The following is a 26892-nucleotide window of genomic DNA, read 5'->3' as shown; positions in this document are numbered from 1 at the left end:
TTCCTGATGATTTAAGTTAGGATCAAGGTGGTGATGAAAACATGACTTCCGTCTGTTTGTCGGTGTGTCCATCCGTCCATCTGTCTGTGCTCAGCTTTGGTTTGAGCTGAGTTTTAAACACTGGCTGCAGGTTTGAGATGGAGGCGTGTCTTCTGGGTGGCGTTCAGGAGCTCTGCAGATCGTTGTGTCCCCGAGTTCACTTTTCACTGTGTACCCGTTGGCATTGTGTTCCACTCCCAATTTGAACCATTACTTTCCACGTTGTAATCAGCTCCAACAATTATAAGCTCACAGCGCCTCTGATTACTGTCCGCGTGTATTTTGGACTGTTCTGGGAATCCAGGAAAAACACCGACAGCGGTCCCGGCAGAATGGAGGTCACACACGCTTACAGTAAGCCGGTTTGTGTGTGGGTTCGCTGCTTGTTTGAAGTCCTCATTCCGCACAAATTACAGTGCTGCCATAATGAAGTATTACCATGAGATTCAAAGGCGACCCAGCACAAAGAGCGGGCAAGTGTGTGCGCCTGTGCGCGCGCATGTGCTGCGTGCGTGTGCGAGACACTCGAGGTGAAAGTCCAAAGCCGAGGCTCAGACAAAACGTGTCAGTGAGCATAAAAATGGACCGAAAACCCTGAGAACTTTGGCTTTTTTAGCTGCAGTGGACACGAAGTTGACTCATGGCCAGTGTTGCCAGATCTCACAAGAGAAACAAGCAGTTATGTCTCTGACATGAAGCACTGCAGAAAGAACATGAACTTTTTTATTGTGGAAATTCATGAAATTATTTATGCCTCATTACATATTTGAGAGAACTTGCACATTTGTGATTTTTTTTTTATTTTCTAATTTTTGCAATCCATAATTGTCATAATAAAGCTGTTATACAGCCTCAGTATGAGCAAAATGTATAACAAAAAAACATTAACATTGATGTTTGTGATTAACTGTCAGAGTGGATGCTTGATAACTTAAATCCTCTTATTCCAGTTAAGACTCACAGGGAGGGTGGAGCCTGTGCCAGTGGACAGTGAGACGTGTGTTCACCCTGGACAGGTCGCCAGTCAATCACAGGGCCGACACATAGACAAGCACATTCACACCTACAGCCAATTTAATTACTTGTGTGAAGCGCCTTGAGGCAACCTTGTTGTGATTTGGTGCTATATAAATGAAATAAATTGAATTGAAATATCTACCGATACCTGTTCAGTACCAATACTGTAACCTTCAGTATCTACTGATGCAATACCAATACTCAAACTTTCAGTATCGACCAATACCAGTACGATACCAATACTAGTACCTTCAGTATCTTCCAATGTAACACCGATACTGGAACCTTCAGTATACCAAAACTGGAACCTTTAGTATCTACCAATATGATACAGATACTGTAACCTTATGTATTTACCAATAAGATACCAGTACTGGAACTTCAGTATCAGTAGAACCTTCAGTATCTACTGATACCAATCAGATTTCTTTTCCAATGTCTTAATACAGTCAATATGTTAATAATCTGTCTGTTTGTACTTTGCTAACTGAGCCATCTAAGAAAACATTAAGTCAACCTGTGGAACAAAAATGCTGCTGCCATAAAGGAAAATATACAAATCTACATGACTCCGGTTTGTGGTACAAGACTCTGGTCAGTCTGGATTTTGTTTTTTCATTTCTGATATCAGATCCACTCATTTTCATCAGTATTTGTCTGATACCAAACCAGAATATCAGCTCAGTGTGTCACCTATTTAAAGTTTCCAGTCCACCTAACCTGCATGTCTTTGGATGTGGGAGGAAGCCGGGGCACGTGGAGGGAACCCACACAAACACGGGAAGAACATGCAAACTCCACACAGAAAGGCCACAGGTGGAAATCGAACCCATGACCTTCTTGCTGTGACTTATTTTTATTATATTTTTTATTTTATTTAAGCTCAAATAACAACATTCTTAAAAAAAAACCTCTACTGCTCAACTGAAACTGTAGTTAGAACAAGTTAATTTTAAAATGGACAAACGTGGAATACTTATGTACATGTGATTTCTTAGTTTTTTATTTCTAATAAATTTGCAAAAAAAAAAAAAATCATGTTATTATGGGGTGTTGTGTGTAGAATTTAGAGGGGGAAAAGAATTTACTCCATTTTGGAATAAAGCTGTAACATAACAAAATGTGAAGTGCCGTTAATATTTACTGGATGCAACATATCTGCAGTGATTGACAGCTGTCACTGCTAACACTTTCAACTATCTTGTTTCATGGCATTATAGCTAGCAGGCTAATCCCAGGAACAGTGCAGCATTCATGCTGCACAGTTGAGTCTCCTAAATAAGAACCAGTCCGGGTCCGGCCCTGCCCGGGGTCAGCAGCTGGTGCTGGACGCAGCAATTGTTTATGAAAAAACATTAAAATCCCACCAAAACACACACTTGAGGGGGGAAAAAGGCCCTCTGCCCCCGAACAGAAAAACAGCTGGGAAGGGTTGAAAGTAGCCTGGAGGCTGGCAAGCGCCCCCCCCCCCCCCCCCCAAACTTCCCAAACTTCCCATTCCCATTAAGAGGAGGCTGCAGATTGCAGAGGAAGGGAAAGGAGGAAGAAAAGCAAAAGAGCATGACTGCTGTGTTCTTCACCCCGACCCTCCCTCCGTCTGCAGGCTAATCAAATAAAGAAGGAAGCTTCCGAGACGGAAGACCGATGTTTATTGATATTTGTGTGAGCTGCTTCACCCCCCCCCCCCCCCCCCCCAAAAAAAAAAATAATACAAATAAAAAAACCTGGGATATGTTTTCAGCTCGTACGTCAAACCTCACTAAATGCTTTTAGTAAACGGAGCCACGTCCGTTAGAGCGTGTCCGAGTCCAGCCGCGTTATCGGCGTTCGTCAGAGAGCGCTGTACGAAATGAAACGGCCTCAAATAAGAACTACTGTGATATTGGTCAAAGCCCGAGGCGAAGTTTGTGTTCCTGTGGCTCACAGGCTCAGGTGTTTGTTTGGGAAGCTGCTCACACTACGCTGCCTTCTTACTACAGGGAAAGAAAAAAAAAAACCTACAAGGTAAAACTGACTCCTTAATGAGGAAAAAATATAATAATACAATAACATGCTTCTGGAGGGCGGTATGCATTTTCAGAGGCCCGACGTTCACGCCCAGTCACCTAAAATGACAGATATTCGCCCGAGTTAGACTTCTGGGCATGAACAGAGGGACTCAGAAAATGCAGATCGCACGACAACAGCATTATCCCTTACTGAGATACACAGCACGTAATGCGTACATAAAAAAGTTGGCTCACTTTAACTTTTGTCGTGTCGGCTGGCGCGCGCTGCTCTCCAAATTTGCCAATGTGTCCTCGTCAAGCTGGCTGCTTTGGCTGCCGTTATTTGTCGGATTATACATGAGAAAATTATCCATATTGGGAGCAACACGCACTTCTCGCCTTTTTATCTTTTCCTCTGCGGACAGCTCTTGGGCTCGCCATTGAATCATAAGTCACCACAAAGTGTTACACACCAGGAAGGTCGAGTTTTTAGTGGTTCCCCAACGTGTGGGCCGCAGCTCCACATTTTATAAGAAATCGTAAATTCGGGACAATGGATCTTCAGTCTGCAAAAACAAAAACAATTAGGTGTTTGTGCACATGTTCAAGATATCACCACTCGGGAGCAGCGAAATGTCTGGTGTTAGCGCGTCAATGAGAAGTGCAATTTCAGGTTGGGACGCCAAACGGGCTTCACATTTTTGGGTCTTTGGTGCAGCACGAAACGCCACCGCGAGTAAACAAATGGAAACAGTTTTTGTTTTTTGTTGTTGTTGTTGTTTTTTGTTGTTGGTTTTGAGCGGTCGCTTTGAGAGCGTGAATGTTGATCTGAAAGCTGCTTTTGTTGGAGGTCACTGAGAGGCGACGGCTCGATTCCCCCTGAAGCCATCTGTGTGTGTGTGTGTGTGGCACGCACATGTGCTGCTTGTCTCTGACATATCGCTCATCACACCAATGTGTGTGTGTGTGTGTGTGTGTGTGTGTGTGTGTGTGTGTGTGTGTGTGTGTGTGTGTGTGTGTGTGTGTGTGGTAATCCAAACCTACCTACAGCCGTGTTCACTCCTGGGTGCTCCCAAAATGTCAAACCTCATGACCTCTGGGGTCCAGTGCAGATCAGTGTCCTGGGGTGCATGAGTTCAGGAACCTTAACATCACACATGAACCTTAACAACACACAGGAACCTTAACAGCAAACAGGAGCCTTAACAGCAAACAGGAGCTTTAACAACACACAGGAACCTTAACAGCAAACAGGAGCCTTAACAACACACAGGAACCTTAACAGCAAACAGGAGCCTTAACAACACACAGGAACCTTAACAGCACACAGGAGCCTTAACAACACACAGGAACCTTAACAGCACACAGGAGCCTTAACAACACACAGGAACTTTAACAGCACACAGGAGCCTTAACAACACACAGGAACCTTAACAGCACACAGGAAGCTTAACAACACACAGGAACCTTAACAGCAAACAGGAGCTTTAACAACACACAGGAACCTTAACAACACACAGGAACCTTAACAACACACAGGAACCTTAACAGCAAACAGGAGCCTTAACAACACACAGGAACCTTAACAGCAAACAGGAGCCTTAACAACACACAGGAACCTTAACAGCAAACAGGAGCCTTAACAACACACAGGAACCTTAACAGCACACAGGAGCCTTAACAACACACAGGAACCTTAACAGCACACAGGAGCCTTAACAACACACAGGAACTTTAACAGCACACAGGAGCCTTAACAGCACACAGGAGCCTTAACAACACACAGGAACCTTAACAGCACACAGGAAGCTTAACAACACACAGGAACCTTAACAGCAAACAGGAGCCTTTACAGCACACAGGAACCTTTACAGCACACAGGAACCTTAACAGCACACAGGGGCATTAATAGCACACAGGAACCTTAACAGCAAACAGTAGCCTTAATAGCACCCAGGAACCTTAACAACACACAGGAACCTTTACAGCACACAGGAACCTTTACAGCACACCTTTTTGCACAGTGACTGTCTGATTTAATGTGATTTAAATTTATTTAAAAATACTCTAAATGAGAGATTTTCTGGTTTTAACAGTTTCAGCAAACTAAAGGTGACAAACACATTTTACACTCATTTTCAAAAATTCTTTGAATAAGTTTGGAGTGTTGTTAGTTCTGAGATCAACTGGCAGTCTGTTCAGGGTCAGCTCCCTCCCGCATCCCCAGCAGAATTTTGATTTTCAATTTCAATTTATTTTCATTTATATATCGCCAAGTCACAACAGAGTTGCCTCAAGGCGTTTCACACAGGTAAGGTCTAACCTTACTAACCCCCAGAGCAACAGTGGTAAGAAAAACTCCCTCTGAGGAAGAAACCTCAAGCAGACCAGACTCAAAGGGGTGACCATCTGCTTGGGCCATGATACAAACATAAATTACACAACAATTCACAAAACAAATATACAGGAAATGCTTTTGGTGCACAGGACAGGAGGATTGCCAACACGAATACAACTCCCATCTGTGGATGGAGTTGCACCTTAAACAGAGAGAAAAAACAGAATCGGGCATCAGTAAGACAAGAAGTACAGTATAATTTGTCAGCATTAAACAACAAGAAAACAGAAGAAATACTAAGGTGATCGCCGGCCACTAGCCATAAACTTCACTAAAAGACCCAGAATTTAGATGAAGTTGAGGCCGCGGCATGCTCCGTTTACTAATAAAATGAATTAAAAGAGTAAAAAGCGTAGTAACATACTATGCCAGTATGACAGCCATACGAAAGGGAAAATAAGTGCGTCTTAAGTCTGGACTTAAAAGTCTGTAAAGAATCTGACTGTTTTATTGACGCAGGGAGATCATTCCACAGAACAGGGGCACGATAAGAGAAAGCTCTGTGACCTGCAGACTTCTTATTCACCCTAGGGACACAAAGTAGTCCTGCACCCTGAGAACACAAAGCCTGGGCCGGTACGTAGGGTTTAATTAGGTCAGCTAGGTAGGGAGGTGCCAGTCCATGAACAATTTTATAGACTAGTAGCAGAACCTTAAAATCTGATCTCACTGGGACAGGAAGCCAGTGAAGAGACACCAAAATGGATGTAATGTGGTCAAACTTTCTGCTTCCTGTCAAAAGTCTGGCTGTAACATTTTGAACCAATTGGAGAGTCCTAATGCTGGACTGCAGCAAACCAGAAAATAGAACATTGCAGTAGTCCAATCTACAACAAACGCATGAATCAGGGTCTCAGCATCAGCCACAGACAGGATGGGACGAATCTTTGCTATATTTCGCAGGTGGATAAAAGCAGTCCTCGTATTATTTCTAATGTGGAGGTCAAAGGGCAATGTAGGATCAAAAATTACCCCAAGGTTCCTCATTTTGTCAGTGTGATGTATGGGGACAGGACGACTGCACCGTATTGAAGGGAGGATGGATGGGGTCATGTATTGTGAGATTTTGGCAAACAACCTCTTTCCCTCAGTAAGAGCATTGAAGATGGGTCATGGCTGGGTCTTCAGCATGACAATGACCCCAAACACACAGCCAAGGCAACTAAGGAGGGGCTCCGTAAGAAGCATTTCAAGGTCCTGGAGTGGCCTGGCCGGTCTCCAGACCTGAATTCAATAGAAAATCTTTGGAGGGAGCTGAAACTCCAAACCTGAAAGATCTGGAGAAAATCTGTATGGAGGAATGGACCAAAATCCCTGCTTCAATGTGTGAAAACTTGGTCAAGAACTACAGGAAATGTTTGACCTCTGGAACTGCAAACAAAGGCTACTGTACCAAATATTAAGGTCTGTATTTCTATTGGATCAATTACTTATTTCATGCAATAAAATGAAAATTAATTATTTAAAAATCATACATTGTGATTTTCTGAATTTTTGTTTTAGATTCTGTCTCTCACAGTTGAAGTGAACCTACGATAAAAATGACAGACCTCTACATTCTTTGTAGGTGGGAAAACCTGCAAAATCAACAGTGGATCAAATAATTATTTGTCCCACTGTATGATTCCTTGCTGTCAGCCACATGGTGCCGTTTCTGTGGGCAGGAAACAACAAGTAACATTATCACCATGAAAGACTGGATGAGGTACAAGTCTTTTTTTTCTGTATTAACTGAAAAAAAATTATTATTTTTATTATATTTGATTTATATATATATATATATATATATATATATATATATATATATATATATATATATATATATATATATATATATATATATATATATATATATATATATTATGATTATATTATATATTATTATTATAAAAAATTAACTGAGAATTTGATTATTTTAATTTTACTAAATAAAATTAATTTCATTAAATTTGGACATCAAGCTGCTGGTGCTTGTTTGACTTGGGATCACATTTTGTCTGCTGGCGTGTAACTCGTCTTTGTTTTATCTGTAGGACGATTAAAATGTCTTAATGTTGAAGCCGCAGATACGTAAAATTAACTTTTTGCAAACAGTAAAACTGGTAAAACGTTATGCGTTGAAATGTTAAACCAGTTAATGGAGCCATGACGTGTTATTCTGAATAAATGAACAAACTGTGGAATTCCAAACGTGTCCTCTGTGTTCATCCGGGCAAACTCAGGAACATGATAATGAAGTAAATCCACGCCAGGAATGGTTTCAGGTGATATAATTCAGCATACTGTTAACTCATTAGCGCTGGCACATGGACCCTTGCAGCAAATGAAATTACAGGATTATTTATTTATTTACAGTTCTCGTTGACTGATGCACGCTGTTCATTTTTACTCCATTAAAAAAACAACACAAATCATGGAATGAACCAACAAAGGTTATTTTATTAGGTTTTATTTGGGTTTCCATTATTAATGTGAAACCCAGACCTCATGGAGTGTTGACCTGTGGTGGAGCTTGGAGTAATCTTCTCATCACAGTTTAAGTTTTACCCTCACTGACCCCTGAAGGAGGAGGAAGTCCTGTAATCAGGTCTGTCTGTCTGTGCAAATGACAACTGTTGCTCAGATGAACGTGAAACTTTAGGAAGCTTCTCAGAAATTGCCCCGTGAGTGATCAGCTTCGTTCTTGGTTTAGACCCCACTGATTGTAAACCCTTACTCCTCAAAAGGATTGCCGCTGGCACAGTCCCCCTCAGAGATCTGCAGTCAAAAGTGTGGTTTTTGAGGCTGATGTTTCTGTTTCTAACATCAGGTCGTTCATTTGGGTTTGATTCCCGGTCACACTACCTGTCTGTGTCCTTTCATAAAACACTTCATCTGCATTGGCACAGTGTGCCCAGCTTTAAACTGGTACCGGTGTCTGCTGGGGAACTAACCTGTGATGGACTGGTGTCCCGTCGACTCTCATCCACTTCACACTTTACAGTCCAGAGATAAACACCAGGACCGACGGGTCTAAAAACGCACGTTTATATACTATGTGTGCACGTGTACATGCACGCCTGTGGGCGTGTTAGTCTTACATTGAGATATTCAGGTACGCCTTCCAAACAAGGGTTTGTCATGCACACACTCTCTGCTTGGACCAAGATGCACAATGAAACTGGATTGAAAGCAAAAATGTAATAAATGGAAACATGAAAAGAAGAATCAAGAGTTTCGATGCAAAATGTGATTAAATCCAAACCTACAAATTTTTAGTTGTCACGATTAATTAAGATGAAATATGCCCCCTTGTGACCTGCACCTTCCTTTGCGCCCAGATTACGCTATGAGTAAGTATCAAGGTGGATTTGTATTTGGACATGCCCCTCGTGTGCCTCAACCATGTCAGTGGTGACGTGTGCGCCGTGCATGATGCCACTTGCACCGATGCAGTGGCCAGATCCATCTCCATTTTTTTTCTTTCTCTCATTAACGTTCTTGCTTTATGACATCACTAAGCCCATATGATGTGGTGGGGGAACTAAAGATGGTATTCTGTCAGTGGCTGAGATACCTTAGTGGAGGACTCTGTTCTAGTTCTTTACACAGAACTAGTGTTTTTGACCTATTGAGACTTAAATATTTTTGGGCGGTTTTCAGGCGTTTTGAGCGTATGGACCGTGTGCGTGTTGTCGCTGTTCGCTCTGTGACTCAGCCTGTAAACAGACACCTATCAGCAGCTGGACATTTGGCTGCAACACACACACACAAACATCCATAAACACACAAACACAATTCCCACCGCTCACACTGCAGACAGACGCTGCCATGTTTACCGCCTGGCCAGAAACCTTCGCAGGAAAGGGCGCAAGACCATCACATATTTCTCTCCACCTCTCTTTCTCTGCAGGCTTTTTTTCCTTCTCACTGATACTCGTCTCTGCATCAACACTCGGCTCGGTTTATTTGTCCAAGACAATAACCCTGCAGGTTTTAGTCCTCTCAAAATCTACATCTGGGGGGGGGGGGGCAAATTTCCGGACAGAGACTGCAGTGTGCACATGGAGGAGAGTGGAAATGAGACCCGGAAAGGAGTGATAACAAATAGGAGATGTGCTCTTACTGTGAGTTTTATATTCCAAATGTTTTTGTTTTCGCTCTGAAAGGAACTCCGAGGAGTCTGGCTGGAGCTGCAGCCAGCAAACTGCTCCGGAATCTTCCACACATACCAGTGTCCACTCTGTCAAAATCCACAGAGCCTGCCCGGCCTGACCGTCGTGAGGCGTTTGTGGCCATTCTGTGTATTAGTGTGTTTACTGTGAGCGTGACTGGAACAACGAGATGACACGCAGAGAGCAGCAAAAGCAACGCGCAGTAACGGATACGCAAAAAAAAATAAAACCATGAATGAAGAGGTCATGGCTTTTGTTTGTTTATTTGTAATGTTGCTTCATGCTAACAGTGAGTTGTGGTATTATAATCAGCACTTCACCAAGACCACAGTGGTAAAGTATAAAGATTCTTAATACTGGGGAACGGTCCGACTCTACGTCATATGACATTTATTATTTGTCCCGTTGTTTGAGTGACGTCACTACTGTTCATATTTGTTGTGCATTTTTCTCCCATACGTTTCACATTATTGAATGTTTCCATTAGTTATTCTTAAAAATGATGCGGAGAAGCTAAATCCAGTAGCCGCGGTGTTCGTGGGGACATCTTTAGTGGCCGTAGAAACTTTTTTTTTTTTTTTTTTGCTGGAATGCAGTGAAAAATGCTGTTACAACTCTTGCTCTGCCAGGAGATGTGAACTGTCAGACAAATTTCAAATGACACTGATCTACGAGGTCTGTTAGAAAACTATCCGACCTTTTTATTTTTTGCAAAAACTATATGGATTTGAATCATGTGCTCTTGCATCAGCCAAGCTTGAACCTTCATGCGCATGCGTGAGTTTTTTCACGCCTGTCGGTTGCGTCATTCGCCTGTGAGCACGCCTTGTGGGAGGAGTGGTCCAGCCCCCTTGTCGGATTTTCATTGCGAGGAAAATGTCTGAACGATTTTGAGCTTTGCTGCATCAAATTTTTCCAGAAACTGTGAGAGACAGCCAGGTGGACACCATTCGGAAGATTCAGACGGCTTTCAGGGCCGATTCTATGGGGATCACACAGATTAAGGAGTGTTACAACCGGTTTAAAGACGGGGCACAATGGCGGAGGGCGCGCCGCACTCCGAGCGGCGATCGACAGGCTGAAACAACCAGATCATTTCCAAAGTGAACGCTATGTTGATCTGGGACGTCGTCTGACTACCACAGAAATGGCAGAAGATGTGCACATAGCACTTTTTCACCACATTTCACTGTTACAGGAGTTTTTGTCATGAAAAGACGTGCAGAGGAATTTGCGTGTCAGGACGGAGCCGCTAATGGTGCGGGACAAAAAACAACGCCGTGATGAAGCCTCACAGGACATGTTGTGGCATGTCCAGCTCGTCCACAATTTCTCGGATAGTCACACGACTGAAAAGCCACCGAAACCCGTCTGAATCTTCCGAATGGTGCAAGAGCTGGGCATGTTATAACATGTCCTGTGAGACAAACACGGAGGTGCTTTTGTCCCGCGCCATTAGCGGCTCCGTGGCGAATTCCTCCCCTCCTCTTTCCATTTCTCTGGTACTCAGACGACGTTCCGGATCAACACAGTGTTCAGTTTGGAAATGATCTGGTCGTTTCAGCCTGTCGATCGCCGCTCGGAGTGCGACGCGCCCTCCGCCATTGTGCACCATCTTTAAACCGGTTGTAACACTCCTTACTCTGTGTGATCCCCATAGAATCGTCCCTGAAAGCCGTCTGAATCTTCCGAATGGTTTCCACCTGGCTGTCTCTCACAGTTTCTGGAAAAATTTGATGCAGCAAAGCAAAGCTGCATCTGACGAGGGGGGTGGACCACTGCTCACTCAGAACGTGCTCACAGGAGAATGACGCAACCGACAGGCGTGAAAAAACTCACGCATGCGCACGAAGGTTCAAGCTTGGCTGATGCAAGCGCACATGATTCAAATCCATATAGTTTTTGCAAAAGATAAAAAGGTCAGATAGTTTTCTAACAGACCTCATATTTAGGTGTCATATAAAACAAATAATGAATGTTTTCCATTTGAGCAATGGAAAGAATGTTTTCAGTCAGTGACATATGGAACGTTCCATCCAACTCTGCTCCACCTCGTTGAACAGAATGTTTCATCTTTCAATTTATGTACATTTTCAAACCATTAGGTTCATAAACATTCATTGTGTGTCTCTTGGTCCCATATGGGCCAGTTTGCATTGACACAGCAGCAGTGATGTGGGACGAATAACTGTGCAACAGTTGGTTGGAGCAAAATGTGCAAACACAAATTCCTACTAGGCAGGACTCATCAAGAGAACTCCAGAAGTACGATATGCAGTGTAAGTGGGACACATCCAGAGGTTAGAGTGAGTCCAGTGTGTGTGTGTGTGTGTACAGTGAAACAGATTCAACAAAGTATTGCACAGTTTATAGTTCACTATGTGAAGATGTGCATGAAGGAAAATAAAGCATCTGGGAGAGATATTTGGATATTTATTTAATGAATAATGTGTATAAACAGGCCTGTTGGGCTCTTCAGTGCAGACATCAACCACTTTGCTAATTCTGCTGTTTCACCACAAAGGATTTAAAACCATCCAGTCTTCTTCTCACAACAGTGCATGAGGTTTTGCACGTATGTGACTGCAGATGTGGATTGGTTGGGTTTTAAGTCCTGTCCAGGTTCTGGCGGGTGCCGGTGCTGACACGGTGCTGGATCCGTCAACAGTGAGCATTTTATCCACACAAAGCTGACGTGAATGATTAATAATTATCTGTATTGTAACAAACACATGGTTTGGTTTTTAATCCCAGCACGCGGTCTGAGGACTGGCTGTCCCCGGCTGAGGGCTGCATTCCGAGTGCCATTCACACAGTTTTCACACGTCCTGATGTTTCTGTGGTCATCTTTGCATGCCTGATAGTTCCTGTAATCCTTCACGTTGCACAATGCAAATATTTCTTCGCTGAGTGTTGAAGAGCCTTGAGGCAGCGTTGTTGAGATTTGGAGCTAGATAAATAAAATACATTGAAATTGATTTGAGTGTTAGGAGACAGACGGCAGCTTTTCTCGGCGCTCTGCAGGACGGTAAACACTGTGTTTGGAGACCGAGCCCCTCTTCAAGACGCCGATCAACTTTCAGCTGCCCCATGTTGAGAGTTGCCACACGAAGTTGAGTCGCCACACGTGACTGAACCCCTGCGTGTCAGCACACTGTCCCGTGTCACTGCGGCATCATCATGCATGTAAGGTCTTAAAGTTCTTAAATCTGGATCCACATGAGGACACTTTTAGTCAACTTCAGACTGTGGGACTTAATTTAATTCACTGACACCCAACTGCACACCTCAAATCAAGTCTGGCATCGCACTTCACCACAGCCAGGACACCAAGGAACCACTTTGGGTCGTGGATGGCAACCGTCCAGGCAGACAACTGATCCAGGCCCACCTCTCCACAGTAACCGTTTGCCTGCTGCAGGCGGCTGAAATGTGAGGCTGTTTGTGTGTCTTGATTCTTTTATTTCTTCCCGTTGAGATCCCGTCGAGATCCCGTCTCACACACACACACACACACACACACACACACACTTCCTGTCTGAGCCTTGGTAGCTGCACTTGCACGGCGGGCTCATAGACACATGTAGAAATGAAACAGAGTTCCCAGGTGCTGAAAAGCCAAACTGTTCATTATGTGAAAGTGAGCAGTTGGTCGGCTGTCTGCAAAAATAAAAACATCCCTTGACGATGACGCAGTGCATTGTGGGTCAATTATTTCTATGTTTATTTACTCATTTTTGTTTGTTTTTTTGTCCTCCGGTTTGTGATATGGAGAATTCTGTCCACATTCTCAACTTATGTTTATTTCTAAGTTCGCTGTTTTGGCCGCGTATCCAGGCCGTGACAGAATTAGGCTAACTACCTAGCACAGTTGCTAACCAGTTAATAAGGAATTGAGGATGCGAATAAAATGCTTTGAGGATCTAAAATGATCTCAAAATTGACTGTAAACTTTGTCAGTCTGTCACAGTTTTTACTGTGGTCAGTTAAATGTTCGATCAAATCGACCGCACCGGCCAACTCCGCGAGCTGTGTTTCCTGATCAACACAAGCTCATGTGTCACAGTTGACAAAGGTTTTTCATGTCACATTGAAAACACAGAACACACGAAAAACAAAGTTGGAATGTGTGTTTTTTTAAGTGTGAACGTCATCCATTTTTATTTTGCTTCTGCGTACAGTTGTAGCGTGTTTGTGCCAGGAACCTGACATGAAGTCGCCAGCTGACTCGTACACACACCTCCTCCTCCTGCTGTGAACCCGTGCTCTCACCTCATCGGGGGGGGGGTTGCACATTTGCTCTGGGGGTGCAGCTGAACTTCCTGTGAAGGTGTAAGAGATCAGTGCTGGATGCTGGGACGGGGCGAGTCCGCATGAGGAGATGAGAGTCTGAGCCCGGCTTAGACGTCCTCGCCACCCCGCCATCGCTACCGGCAACCACATCCTCCCTATCACTCGCCGGTTTTCACGCTCTTTTGTTTCTTCTTCTTCTGTTGTGTCTGAACACTGTGTGCAGCAGAAGAACACCAAAATAGAATAGAAATATTAACAAAATGAAAACATGAAATCCCTTGTCTTTGGAGGCCACCATACCCAGGGTTTAGAAACAGAAAATTAACTCATTTCAAGCTATGTGTAACTTTAAAACCACACATATGATGTGAGAGAAAGAAGAAGTGTCTGCTTTTGTGCTTTATCCTGCTTCCATGGACTCAGCAGGTTGACCAATGGTTCTAATGATGACCAACATTCTCCTGAACGTGCCTCACAGTAAAAAATATTTGAACTTAGACCAGCAGCTGCTGCACACCCTAATGCTAAGCTAACTAAACTAGCAGCAGAGCTGTTGTGGTGATGGGGCTGTCATCACACTCTCACGAGCGCCACTAGCATAGCTTATGGCAAGCTAAAAGTGGACGCTCTCGTTATGGCCGAACAACTGTCCAGTTTTTGCATATTCTGTGTTAGTACGCGCCCGCGGCCGACGTGCTTGATGAATTCCTGCACAAAAAGTAGTTCCCACATAATGCTGTATTTGCGATGACAGGGCGTTTTCATGGTTAACAAAAACATAAGGAGTATATTTGGCAGAAGAATTTGTGTATCGCATGTTTTTTCGCTTAAATGATCGTGTGCCAACATACTCATACTCATCATCGGTTTGCGCTTATTAAATTCCACGCAGATTAAACGTAGCAGACACGGATTATTTGTTGTTGTAGTATAATATTAATTTACAATTGTCTTCATGTGGATTCTATGTCGTTTTGACTGCAGCAACTCTGGCGCACAAAGGATTATGGGATACGTGAAAACCCTGAATACAATGTACAGTCCTGTCCAGTGTACTGCAGAGCAGTTTAAACTCTGATAAGAAGTTTTTATTTTATTTATTTTATTGAATGTGATAACATGCTGTGGTTAGCTAATGTGATTGTTTTTTGGGGTCTTTAACAGGTTATAGTGTGGAAAAAACTCAACTCGGTTGTGGAAACGCTGCAATCCACAACCGTTTTTCGAAGTTTTCAGGGAACACCCTAAACTTAAAAATCTGCACGATGGCACAGTGACATTGTGCCACTGCTTAGGGAGAGCCCTGCCACTACTGATATTGTTTAAAATCACAACTGTACTTTTTATCCGATTACTCAATTAATCGATAAAATAATTGATAGAATATTCAATTCCAATAATATTCGATAGCTGCAGCCCTACTGTATAGTCCCCACCCTTCTTCTCTGCCCGTACCCCCCCCCCCCCCAAAAAAAAAACAAAAAAGAAAACAAAAAACAGTTTTTCGGAATAGAAGTCATTAGAGTTTTCACTCATCACAAGAAAAGATTTTTCATTGGTCAGGAAGGTCAAAAATGTTGCTAAATGTAGTGGCAGGGCCACTAAATTGGAAACGCTGGCAGGTTCCAATCCTGATACAATACCATATTATCCAGACTATTAAAAAAAAATACTCTTGGAAGAGGAAAAACCCATATACAACCCCAATTCCAATGAAGTTGGGACGTTGTGTAAAATGTAAATAAAACAGAATATGATTTCCAAATCCTCTTCAACCTATATTCAGTTGAATACACCACAAAGACAAGATATTTAATGTTCAGACCAATAAACTTTATTGTTTTTGTGCAAATATTTGTTCATTTTGAAATGGATGCCTGCAACACGTTTCAAAAAAGCTGGGACAGTGGTATGTTTACCACTGTGTTACATCACCTTTCCTTCTAACAACACTCAATAAGTGTTTGGGAACTGAGGACACTAATTGTTGAAGCTTTGTAGGTGGAATTCTTTCCCGTTCTTGCTTGATGTACCACTTCAGTTGTTCAACAGTCCGGGGTCTCCGTTGTCGTATTTTGCGCTTCATAATGCGCCACACATTTTCAATGGGCGACAGGTCTGGACTGCAGGCAGACCAGTCTAGTACCCGCACTCTTTTACTACGAAGCCACGCTGTTGTAACACGAGCAGAATGTGTCTTGGTATTGTCTTGCTGAAATAAGCAGGGACGTCCCTGAAAAAGACGTTGCTTGGATGGCAGCATGTGTTGCTCCAAAACCTGGATGTACCTTTCAGCATTGATGGTGCTATCACAGATGTGTAAGTTGTCCATGCCATGGGCACTAACACACCCCCATACCATCACAGATGCTGGCTTTTGAACTTTGCAGTGGTAACAATCTGGATGGTCTTTTACCTCTTTTGTCCAGAGGACACGACGTCCATGATTTCCAAAAACAATTTGAAATGTGGACTCATCAGACCACAGCACACTTTTCCACTTTGCGTCTGTCCATTTCAAATTAACTCGGGCCCAGAGAAGGCAGTGGCGTTTCTGGATGTTGTTGATGTTTGGCTTTCGCTTTGCATGGTTTTAACTTGCACTTGTAGATGTAGTGACGAACTGTGTTAATTGACAATGGTTTTCTGAAGTGTTCCTGAGCCCACGCAGTAATATCCTTTACACAATGATGTCAGTTTTTAATGCAGTGCCGCCTGAGGGATTGAAGGTCACGGGCGTTCAATGTTGGTTTTCGGCCTTGCCGCTTATGTGTAGAAAGTTCTCCAGATTCTCTGAATCTTCTGATTATATTATGGACTGTAGATGATGGAATCCCTAAATTCCGTGCAATTGAACATTGAGAAACATTGTTCTTAAAGTGGATTATTTTTTCACACAGTTGTTCACAAAGTGGTGATCCTCGCCCCATCTTTGCTTGTGAATGGCTGAGCCTTTTGGGGATGCTCCTTTTATACCCAATCATGACACTTGCCTTGTTTCCAATTAGGTGTTCTTTGAGCATTCATCAACTTTACCAGTCTTTTGTTGCCCCATCCCAGCTTTTTTGAAATGCGTTGCAGGCATCCATTTCAAAATGAGCAAATGTTTGTACAAAAAGCAGTAAAATTTATCAGTTTATCAGCGCGGTGGCGGTGCGAGGACACCGCGCTCACGTCCGCCGGTGGTGTCATTTAACATTATTCCGTGATTAAACGCAAAAGAACAACAGGAACAACAGAAAGCCGTCCGCCTCTTCGAGCCAACGTGTAAACGTAGCGTTCTACAGGCGGGAAATCAAACAACACTTAACAGGAGTGTGAGACACGTGTGACACATCCACACCTGATCCTCTCTGATCCTGGGTTCTGATGTTTTGACTTTATAGTTGAGTGACGTCACTAATTTAAATCAATTTTCTTCTTTTTCATGTGCTGCTGTTCTCCTGCCGTCCCGCCACGTGGTGTCACAGGTGAGTGAGTGAACAGTGTGTGTGTGTGTGTGTGTGTGTGTGTGTGTGTGTGTGTGTGTGTGTGTGTGTGTGTGTGTGTGTGTGTGTGTGTGTGTGTGTCAGGCCTTCAACACTCCCACTGTGGGAGCCACCCTGTCATTATTTTAATCAAATGCAATTACTACCACTCAGAGGACAATTGAGATTTGTTGACTGGCCTTTTTCGGTCACCCCTTTAACCCCCCCCACACACACACACACACACACACACATACACACACTCTGCCCACCAGAGGACACACACACACACACACACACACACACCACAGCTGTCCTGCACAACTGTTAAACTCTGAAGTCACTGTGTGGGCTACAAAGAGACAAGGGGAGGGAAGGGGTCAGGGTTTGAAAACGCACACTGTGTACTGTCCAACACCAGTGTGTGTGTGTGTGTTAGGCGGCCGGCGTGGAAGTGTTAAAGGAGCCTTGTGTTTGGCTGGCCTGCTGCTAAATGTGTTTTTGGTGTGTCACCGAGCTGTTCTTTGGCTCAGCGCGGTGGGCGACGAGCGGGTTGTGGGTTCAAACACATTGCGACCTCCGTTGTGGGGCGAGACATCAAACTGGCCGCTTTTGTGCTGAGAGCCAAAAAAGCAGCCCCGCCTTTGTCCTCACTCCTCCACTCCACTTCTGTACAAACCAGTGCAAAATGTGATTCCACGCCGTCACAGCAGAAAGCGACGGCGGCTGGAGGGCCGAGAACGAGTGTGTGGTGTATGTGTGAAGGGAGGGGGCGGGGCTTCTGCTGAATGGCCTCCTGTGTAGTAATCAGCAGGCCGGCCCCTCCCTCCCAACACCAGGGGAAGAAGAACATGATAAAGACTGTAACTGTTCTGAAGAAGTGACCGCCACGCCACCACTTCTTTTGCCTTCTGGGCACGAGGAAAGAATTCACAGATCATCTGCCAGACATTAACCCCCCCTCCCCAGTCCAAAGATCTCACACACAAACACGTACACATCCGTGCACATCTCCAGCCAGCCTCGGGATTCCTTCCTGTAACTTTAGGTGACCTCCAGTCCAGACCAGACACACAATAAGGCAGCGCGTCCCCCTGTGCGCCTCCTTCGAATGTCCGAGGGATTACCGGCGTCTCTGCAACTTATTATTCGCCCACAGGTACAACGGAGATGTCTGTGAGAAGAAAAGGGTCAGGTCGGGATTTATCACAGTGCTAAGAATCTGCAGGCGTGAAACCACAGACACACAACTTACCACATGCTTTTAATGTCCAACACAAAGCTCAAGATGTCTGAAGTCCATCTTGTCAGGATATCACAGACTTTATGTTCCACCCATCAGGACTTTCAGTGTAAAAGTCAAACTGAAGGCTGTTTGTTTTTCTTGGTGCGGTGGCTCACGTAGAACTCAACAAATCCATCAAATATGTCAACAAAAGACAAATATTTGACCAAATTTAAACTGCAGCACTAACTTTACGTTGAGGTGTTGATGAACCAGTTCATTGGTGATTGTTGTCAAGTCCAGCCAGATTTCAGAAAAGTAGATAAACCAGAAGACAAGAATTACACAGATTTATATGACCAAATGAGAAACAGAAAAATATCTGTGTGGACATCCTGAAGAATTGTGGGAACCCCAATAAGTTACTGGGCTGGAGTCTCTGTGTTCTTCCCAGTGAATTCTGGTGTTCCTCAGGGACATGTTCTGGATCCAACTCTGTTCAGTGCTTGCATGATCTAAGTTTCTGGAGTCCTGTGTAAAGCAGACTGCAGTGGCTCAAAGAGATTATTCTCAGTAAGATAGTCCACGAGCTGCTTTGACACCACTTTTTCCAGAATTTTAGAACAAAATGATAGATTTGATATCAGCCTATAGTTTTTCAATACACTAGGGTCAAGATTAGATTTATTAAGTAATGGTTTAATCACTGCAGGTTTGACTCATTTAGGAACAGATCAAGAGGTTAATGAGAGATTAATAATTTCCAGCACAGTTGTCCCAAGAGTGGGCCACAGGTCCTTAAACAGTTTTGTTGGTATAGGATCAAATAAACAGGTTGTGCTTTTAGCACAAGTTAGAAGTTTTGTCCGTGCACCCAGTGAGATACTATCAAATTAAATTCCGGAAATCTAGGTGATGTATCACCGATGGCAGCAACAGGGTGTAGTGCAAGACTCTTCAACTCGTTCCAGAAAGGGCAGAGAGGGTGCAGGTTTTCTTTGCATCCACCCAGTGCACCAGGTGTTTTCACTGATTGACATCACTCTGACCAGATGGCATCGGTTAATCATTGGAAATCACCTGGTGGAGTGGGTGGATGCAAAGAAAACCTGCACCCTCTCTGCCCTTTCTGGAACGAGTTGAAGAGCCCTGGTATAGTGGCTGGGTTAAGGCATGCTGGGATATGTGTAACCTAATGTCTTCTACAACCCCTGGCAAAAATTATGGAATCACCGGCCTCAGAGGATGTTCATTCAGTTGTTTAATTTTGTAGAAAAAAAGCAGATCACAGACATGACACAAAACTAAAGTCATTTCAAATGGCAACTTTCTGGCTTTAAGAAACACTATAAGAAGTCAAGAAAAAAAATTGTGGCAGTCAGTAACGGTTACTTTTTTAGACCAAGCAGAGGGAAAAAAATATGGACTCACTCAATTCTGAGAAATAAATTATGGAATCACCCTATAAATTTTCATCCCCAAAACTAACACCTGCATCAAATCAGATCTGCTCATTAGTCTGCATCTAAAAAGGAGTGATCACACCTTGGAGAGCTGTTGCACCAAGTGGACTGACATGAATCATGGCTCCAACACCAGAGATGTCAATTGAAACAAAGGAGAGGATTATCAAACTCAAAAGAGGGTAAATCATCACACAATGTTGCAAAAGATGTTGGTTGTTCACAGTCAGCTGTGTCTAAACTCTGGACCAAATACAAACAACATGGGAAGGTTGTTAAAGGCAAACATACTGGTAGACCAAGGAAGACATCAAAGCGTCAAGACAGAAAACTTAAAGCAATATGTCTCAAAAATTGAAAATGCACAACAAACCAAATGAGGAACGAATGGGAGGAAACTGGAGTCAACGTCTGTGACCGAACTGTAAGAAACCGCCTAAAGGAAATGAGATTTACATACAGAAAAGCTAAACAAAAGCCATCATTAACACCTAAACAGAAAAAACAAGGTTACAATGGCCTAAGGAAAAGCAATCGTGGACTGTGGATGACTGGATGAAAGTCATATTCAGTGATGAATCTCGAATCTGCATTGGGCAAGGTGATGATGCTGGAACCTTTGTTTGGTGCCGTTCCAATGAGATTTATAAAGATGACTGCCTGAAGAGAACATGTAAATTTCCACAGTTATTGATGATATGGGGCTGCATGTCAGGTAAAGGCACTGGGGAGATGGCTGTCATTACATCATCAATAAATGCACAAGTTTACGTTGATATTTTGGACACTTTTCTTATCCCATCAATTGAAAGGATGTTTGGGGATGATGAAATCATTTTTCAAGATGATAATGCATCTTGCCATAGAGCAAAAACTGTGAAAACATTCCTTGCAAAAAGACACATAGGGTCAATGTCATGGCCTGCAAATAGTCCGGATCTTAATCCAACTGAAAATCTTTGGTGGAAGTTGAAGAAAATGGTCCATGACAAGGCTCCAACCTGCAAAGCAGATCTGGCAAAAGCAGTCAGAGAAAGTTGGAGCCAGATTGATGAAGAGTACTGTTTGTCACTCATTAAGTCCATGCCTCAGAGACTGCAAGCTGTTATAAAAGCCAGAGGTGGTGCAACAAAATACTAGTGATGTGTTGGAGCGTTCTTTTGTTTTTCATGATTCCATAATTTTTTCCTCAGAATTGAGTGATTCCATATTTTTTTCCCTGTGCTTGGTCTAAAAAAGTAACCGTTACTGACTGCCACAATTTTTTTTTCCTGATTTCTTATAGTGTTTCTTAAAGCCAGAAAGTTGCCATTTGAAATGACTTTAGTTTTGTGTCATGTCTGTGATCTGCTTTTTTTCTACAAAATTAAACAACTGAATGAACATCCTCCGAGGCCGGTGATTCCATAATTTTTGCCAGGGCTTGTATTTTCTTCTCAAAGTAATCCAGAAGTGTTGCCACCGTGTTGATCAAGAACTTTGAGTTATGCTTGTTTTTGTTGATCAAATCAGAGTAATAGGTCCGCTTTGTAGCCAGTAATGCATACTTATAGTCTAAGATAGCATCGTGCCACGCAAGGTGGAATACTTCTACTTTGAGATAAGCCATTTTTGCTTTAGACCTCCAGTCTTATACTTGAGACCACGTAAATGATCATTGAACCAGGGAGAATGTGTTTTTTGGGGAGGTTGTTAATGTTAGTGTTGTCAGAGCGATCTTGTCCAATCTGCTCTTGAGCGCTGAGTTTAAACTATCCACAAGACTGTCTACTGAATGATCATGTTCCAAAAGTGACACCAAGATATCAGGCAGTCTGTCTCCATGTTCATTAGAAGTGTGTCTGTATTTGGTGAAAGTGTGTAACTTTTAGAGACATTCACTGGTCTCAGCAGTGACATTCATGTCTCTGTTTCCTCAGCCTGTGAGATCCAGAGACACCTGGGGAGATCTTATGGAGTTTTGAGGTCACTGGACAGAGGTGTTTGGTGATGCTATTTGCTTTTCATGTTGTTAAGGTTTCTTCCTCAATATCATCAGAGCAACTTGTGTTTCTTATATTCTGACATCAGAGAACAATGGCCGGTGAGGTAGAGTGAGGGAGGACAAGGTGCTGTCTTTATCTGCTAGAGGTGGCGTCATCTCCAGACACGCCCATTTGACCAGCTCCGCCCCTGCACACCTGACATTCAGCTGCTGTGTGAAGCACTTTTGAGACGGACATTAAAAAGACAAAAATCAACTAAACAAAATGAGCTCAAGGAAGTTGATCTGACTGTTTGTCTGTCTGACCGACTGTTTATAGTTGAGGCCATAAGTGTACATACACCCAGCCTCCAGTGCAGAGTCCAAGCCTTTTTTTTCCTCAACGTTGGTTTTCGATCGCCGATTCCTTTATGCTCAATGTTCTTCGGGGTGACGGATCTCTGGATCTGTCTCTTGAAGGTGGATGATGTCCTATTTCTGTTTGATGCCTTCAGATCCTTCATGAGTTCTTTAGTTATGATCCTGAGGTTCTGGTGGACTTTTCAAGCAAAGGTTGATTAATTCTAGGCTGTTCTCTCCCTCAGCCCCAACCAGTCCCAGCAGAAGACTGCCCCTCCCTGAGCCTGGTTCTGCTGGAGGTTTCTTCCTGTTAAAAGGGAGTTTTTCCTTCCCACTGTCGCCAAGTGCTTGCTCACAGGGGGTCGTTTTGACCATTGGGGTTTTTCTGTAATTATTGTATGGCCTTGCCTTACAATATAAAGCGCCTTGGGGCAACTGTTTGTTGTGATTTGGCGCTATATAAATAAAAATTGATTGATTAATTTGAGCCTCCTTCCTGATGTGAAGTTTTTATCTCAACCTTCCTATATCTTTGTGTAATAGATTATTCAGTTGGTTGTGGTACCATGAACCTTTTCAAGATTGCTCCAAAGGAGGATCCTGGCTTGTGGAGATCTATGTTTTTGCTCTGGAAGTCTTATTTTGCTTGTATGTTTTTCCTGCTCCTAAACACAAGAAGGTTCTGGTCCTTCAGGTCGGACCTTAAATACAGACAAAGGTTCCACACTTAACCCATAATTATGCAAATTAGTCATTCAGAACCATTGAAGTTTTTCCATCAGTTTCTGGAGACTTCCTTGGTTTTTAGAGGCCTCGGACTTGGTGCAGGTTGATTCCTGAGTTTGAAACCCCCAGACATTAATAGACTCTGTTTTGGCTGTCTTGAAAAGCGCTCTATAAATCCAAGTTATTATCATTATGATTATTATTAATATTCTGGCATTCTGTCTTTATTCTGCTGACTTGTAAATGAATCGATAAACGGACAGACATGACCTTGACCCGAATAATTGACTTTTGTTAAATTTGATCTTTGGGCATTTCCATAACCCTCCTCAATATGTGTGCCAGGTTTGGTCCAAATTTGAGTGAAAGCAAAATTTTGACCTTTGACCCCAGTGACCTTAACCTTTGTCAAAACAAATCTAACAAAGACCTGAACTTTGGGGGACAAAAAGAGAGACATTTTTCAAATTATAGCATAATGTGAGTGATCACATCCGAGTTCTCTGTTTTTTTTTCAGTCGGTCGTCTTCAGTGTCAACGTCTTTAAAAACACAGAAGCAACAACAGTATGTGAGGAGTTAACGTGGTGAAATGTTCTGCTGAGCCCTGAATTATGGAGTCCAGGCAGCCTCAGCTTCATCTGGTTTCTTAATAAAAGGCTAGAAGAAGCCGAGTCCAGAAATAGGGCGTGCGGCGCCGGCCCCAACCAGCCGCGCTGTTTACTTTGAGTGCGACATTAACACCCAGCGTACGTACGCTAAGAGGCCTCTCAGAAAGTACAGTGCATGGTCAAAGCCGGGGATTTGTTCAAATTAGCCCCTTAAAGATCATGTAACATAAGTGGAAACAAATGTGGACGGCTCTGCCGTGTTATTCTTCCGACGCTCCGCCAAAGCGCCGGGCTGCCAGACAAATTGTACCGCGCCACAAATAGACACAAGTCGTGTTACGTTTCCTCAAATAACTGAAGAACCAACTAATGTGTCCCTCCAGCTGCTGGGGACGGCTGGTCGTTGTTTCACTAATGAGAGAGAAAACTATGCATTTCTACAAAAGTGATTCCAGTGAAGTTAGAGTTTGACCCAGAGGGTCGTTCAGGGGCCAGCGGGTCACATAAACACGTTACCGGTCCAAACCGGGCCAAAGGTTTAAAAGTCTTGATACCTTGACTGTTCCACACTGTGCAGGATTTCTGCTGTGCTCAAAACCACCGAGTTCAACATTAAATCTCGTCTGATTGTCCGGGAAAACCTTAAAATCCGAACAGACATGTTCACGATTTTTAAAATTATTCTAATCCAGTTACATTTGTTCCGCAAATCTGATTGGTTAATCATGTGCAATTTCAGACCATGAAATATCGCGTTGACGGTGGCAAAATATTTGACCGTTTCACATTTGATGTGTTACTCTGCGCCCTGACCGCGTTATTGCGCAGATGTCAATCATGGTGCTGTCAGCTGAGAGCGAGAGAAACTTGTGCAGCGACGATGATCCCAAATGGGTGATTTTAATCTATCATATGAAAGTATTGATGTGGATTCTGATACAGAATTCCTCGATGCAGTTGACCAGCTGGAGAAATCTGTGGGTCTGCTCACAGAATTTCCAGTTTGGCATAAAGACACTGTTGCTACGTTAAACTTCACCGTCCTTACAGAAAAATAAACCGTGCAAATGATGGAATTGGATTGAATGGGAATAACCCCCTTGTGTCTGATGATTTGCAGATGTTAATGATGGATTCCGGTTGCAAATATCCGTTTTACAGTAAAACGCTTTTTTACCAGTAAAACTGAATTTGCGACCATAAAATCCAGCATTAACGCCCGCAAATCATCAGACACAACAGGGTTATTTTCTAAATTATTTACTTTCTCAGCATCATTAATGGGCCTGGATTATGTCTCATGGCACGGGAACCCTAACGCATATAGTGGCATACATACAAATGCGCTTGGACGTGTTGCACTCGTAGCATCGCTCAGAAGATGGAACTTCATGATTAACAAACAGTCCACAATTAATGAATGATTGAATGAATTAAATAACATGAAGACGAGATGCAGACTGATGGAAGTATCTCTGCTTCCCATCCAGTTCCTTCACCAAAACCTTCATTCCTTGTGGCCTCATTAAACAGTTCATTAGCAACTGCTGACATCTGCTGGTCAAATAATGTATAAGACACTTACAGGGATATTACACGCTCAAGGCCACTTGGCAAAATTGTAATATATATGTGTAACATTAAGCAGCGTTATAGTCAATAGATAGATAGATAGATCTATAAAAAGAATATAATCTATTTTTTGACTAGTTAATTCCAAGTGATTGACGAATCAGCCTACTAAACCAACAACCAGACACAAATGTGGGAGCAAAAAATAAATAAATAAAAAATTAACATATATATATATATATATATATATATATATAAATTTCTGAATGTTTGTAATTTACATAAAGCTGTATCACACAGTTGAAAAAATACAGTAAATTAAAAAGGAAAGAAAATTTCCCATTTCTTTAAAAAAAAAAAAGTTTTACCAGTTTTTTGTTTTTTTTTAAGAATGCATCATATTACTCTTTAAAATTGAGTCATTCTTTTCAATCTTTTATGGAAACTTGAACAGAAAACTAACTGGATGCTTAAAGTCTACGTTTTTTGTCCACTGTTGTGTGTCCTAGTGCTATAAATCAGACAAATGTTTTGAATACATACGTCTGACTTCATATCACAGGCTGTGAGAGAACGTAGGAGGGCCAAGTTATGCCTCACACGTAATGTCCATTGCGTGGACTGTTGTCCGCGGTAATGAATGGTGGTCAGAGAAACAGTGTCCTGTATCAAAGAGCCGCACTAACATGCCGTTCTCACGGAGCCGGAGAAGTGGCCCTTTGTCACGGCAGACGCCTGCTATCGACTCTCAGCATCTCACAAAATATGCCCCATTGTTGGAGAAGGCCAACTCCGTTTACAACTCTGAGCCGACAGCATTCCTGAAGTCAGCAACACTACAGCCCCCCCCAACACCACCACCACCCCGCCGCCGGTAACTTCTGTTGGTTGTTGTGTTTTTGTTGTAATTTTTTGGACAAAGCAACTTTTGCTTGATGATTCTTTGACGTGGAACTTAAAACTTTGCTCCCGTCTGCTCCAACTTTAAAAAAAAAAAAATGCAGATTTTGTAGTTTTTAGTTGAAGCATCACAATAGAAAGTTAACAATTTCACAGAATCAAAAACATCTTCTTTTCAGTTTGTGCAGTTGCACTCAGTGTTAAATCATTTAGCTATAAAATTAAACAATTTTTAAAATAGAACTTTTTAAAAATCCTAATGAAAAATATATATAATTAAAAAAATGTAAAAAAATTAACATGATTAAAAAGATATATATATATATATATATATATATAAATATTGAAAAATAAAACCCAGTAACTTCTGTGAACGAATGGAAGATGTCTGTTTTTTTTAAGAAAATATAAATGAATCCAAGCATCAACTGAAGATGTGCTGAGTGACTGACACCACATCCTTTATTAATTTTAAATATATATAAAATATTACAGATCTCAGCAGCCCTTTCATTGTGGAATAAAATTCAATAATACCACAGTCAAAAATTGTACATTGATTTGAAGTGAAATAGAATAGAATAGAGCCTTTGTTGTCATTGTACGTGCATACTTACAATGAAATGTGTCCCCTGCATTTAACTATCCTAAATACAGTTAGACACAATCCAACCACTCGGGGCAGTGTGTAGCCACAGTCCGGTGCCCAGGGACCAG

At 42.6% G+C, this 26892-nt stretch overlaps 1 protein-coding gene and 1 long non-coding RNA gene across 2 annotated transcripts in view; both read left to right on the top strand.

Annotated features, from left to right (window-relative positions):
* bcas3 (BCAS3 microtubule associated cell migration factor) overlaps positions 1-26892 on the top strand; it is a 700663-nt gene that overhangs the window by 418255 nt on the left and 255516 nt on the right.
* LOC117509359 lies at positions 119-26892 on the top strand. Its single transcript, XR_004560386.1, has 4 exons — positions 119-130; positions 11895-11902; positions 21076-21080; positions 26761-26892. It is a non-coding gene; the product is annotated as an uncharacterized LOC117509359 (long non-coding RNA).

The sequence above is a fragment of the Thalassophryne amazonica genome, chromosome 4 (genome assembly GCF_902500255.1).
Source record: "Thalassophryne amazonica chromosome 4, fThaAma1.1, whole genome shotgun sequence".
Classification (NCBI taxonomy): domain Eukaryota; kingdom Metazoa; phylum Chordata; class Actinopteri; order Batrachoidiformes; family Batrachoididae; genus Thalassophryne; species Thalassophryne amazonica.
The sequence above is the reverse complement of the archived record's forward strand: the minus strand, read 5'-3'. Positions and strand labels throughout refer to the sequence as shown.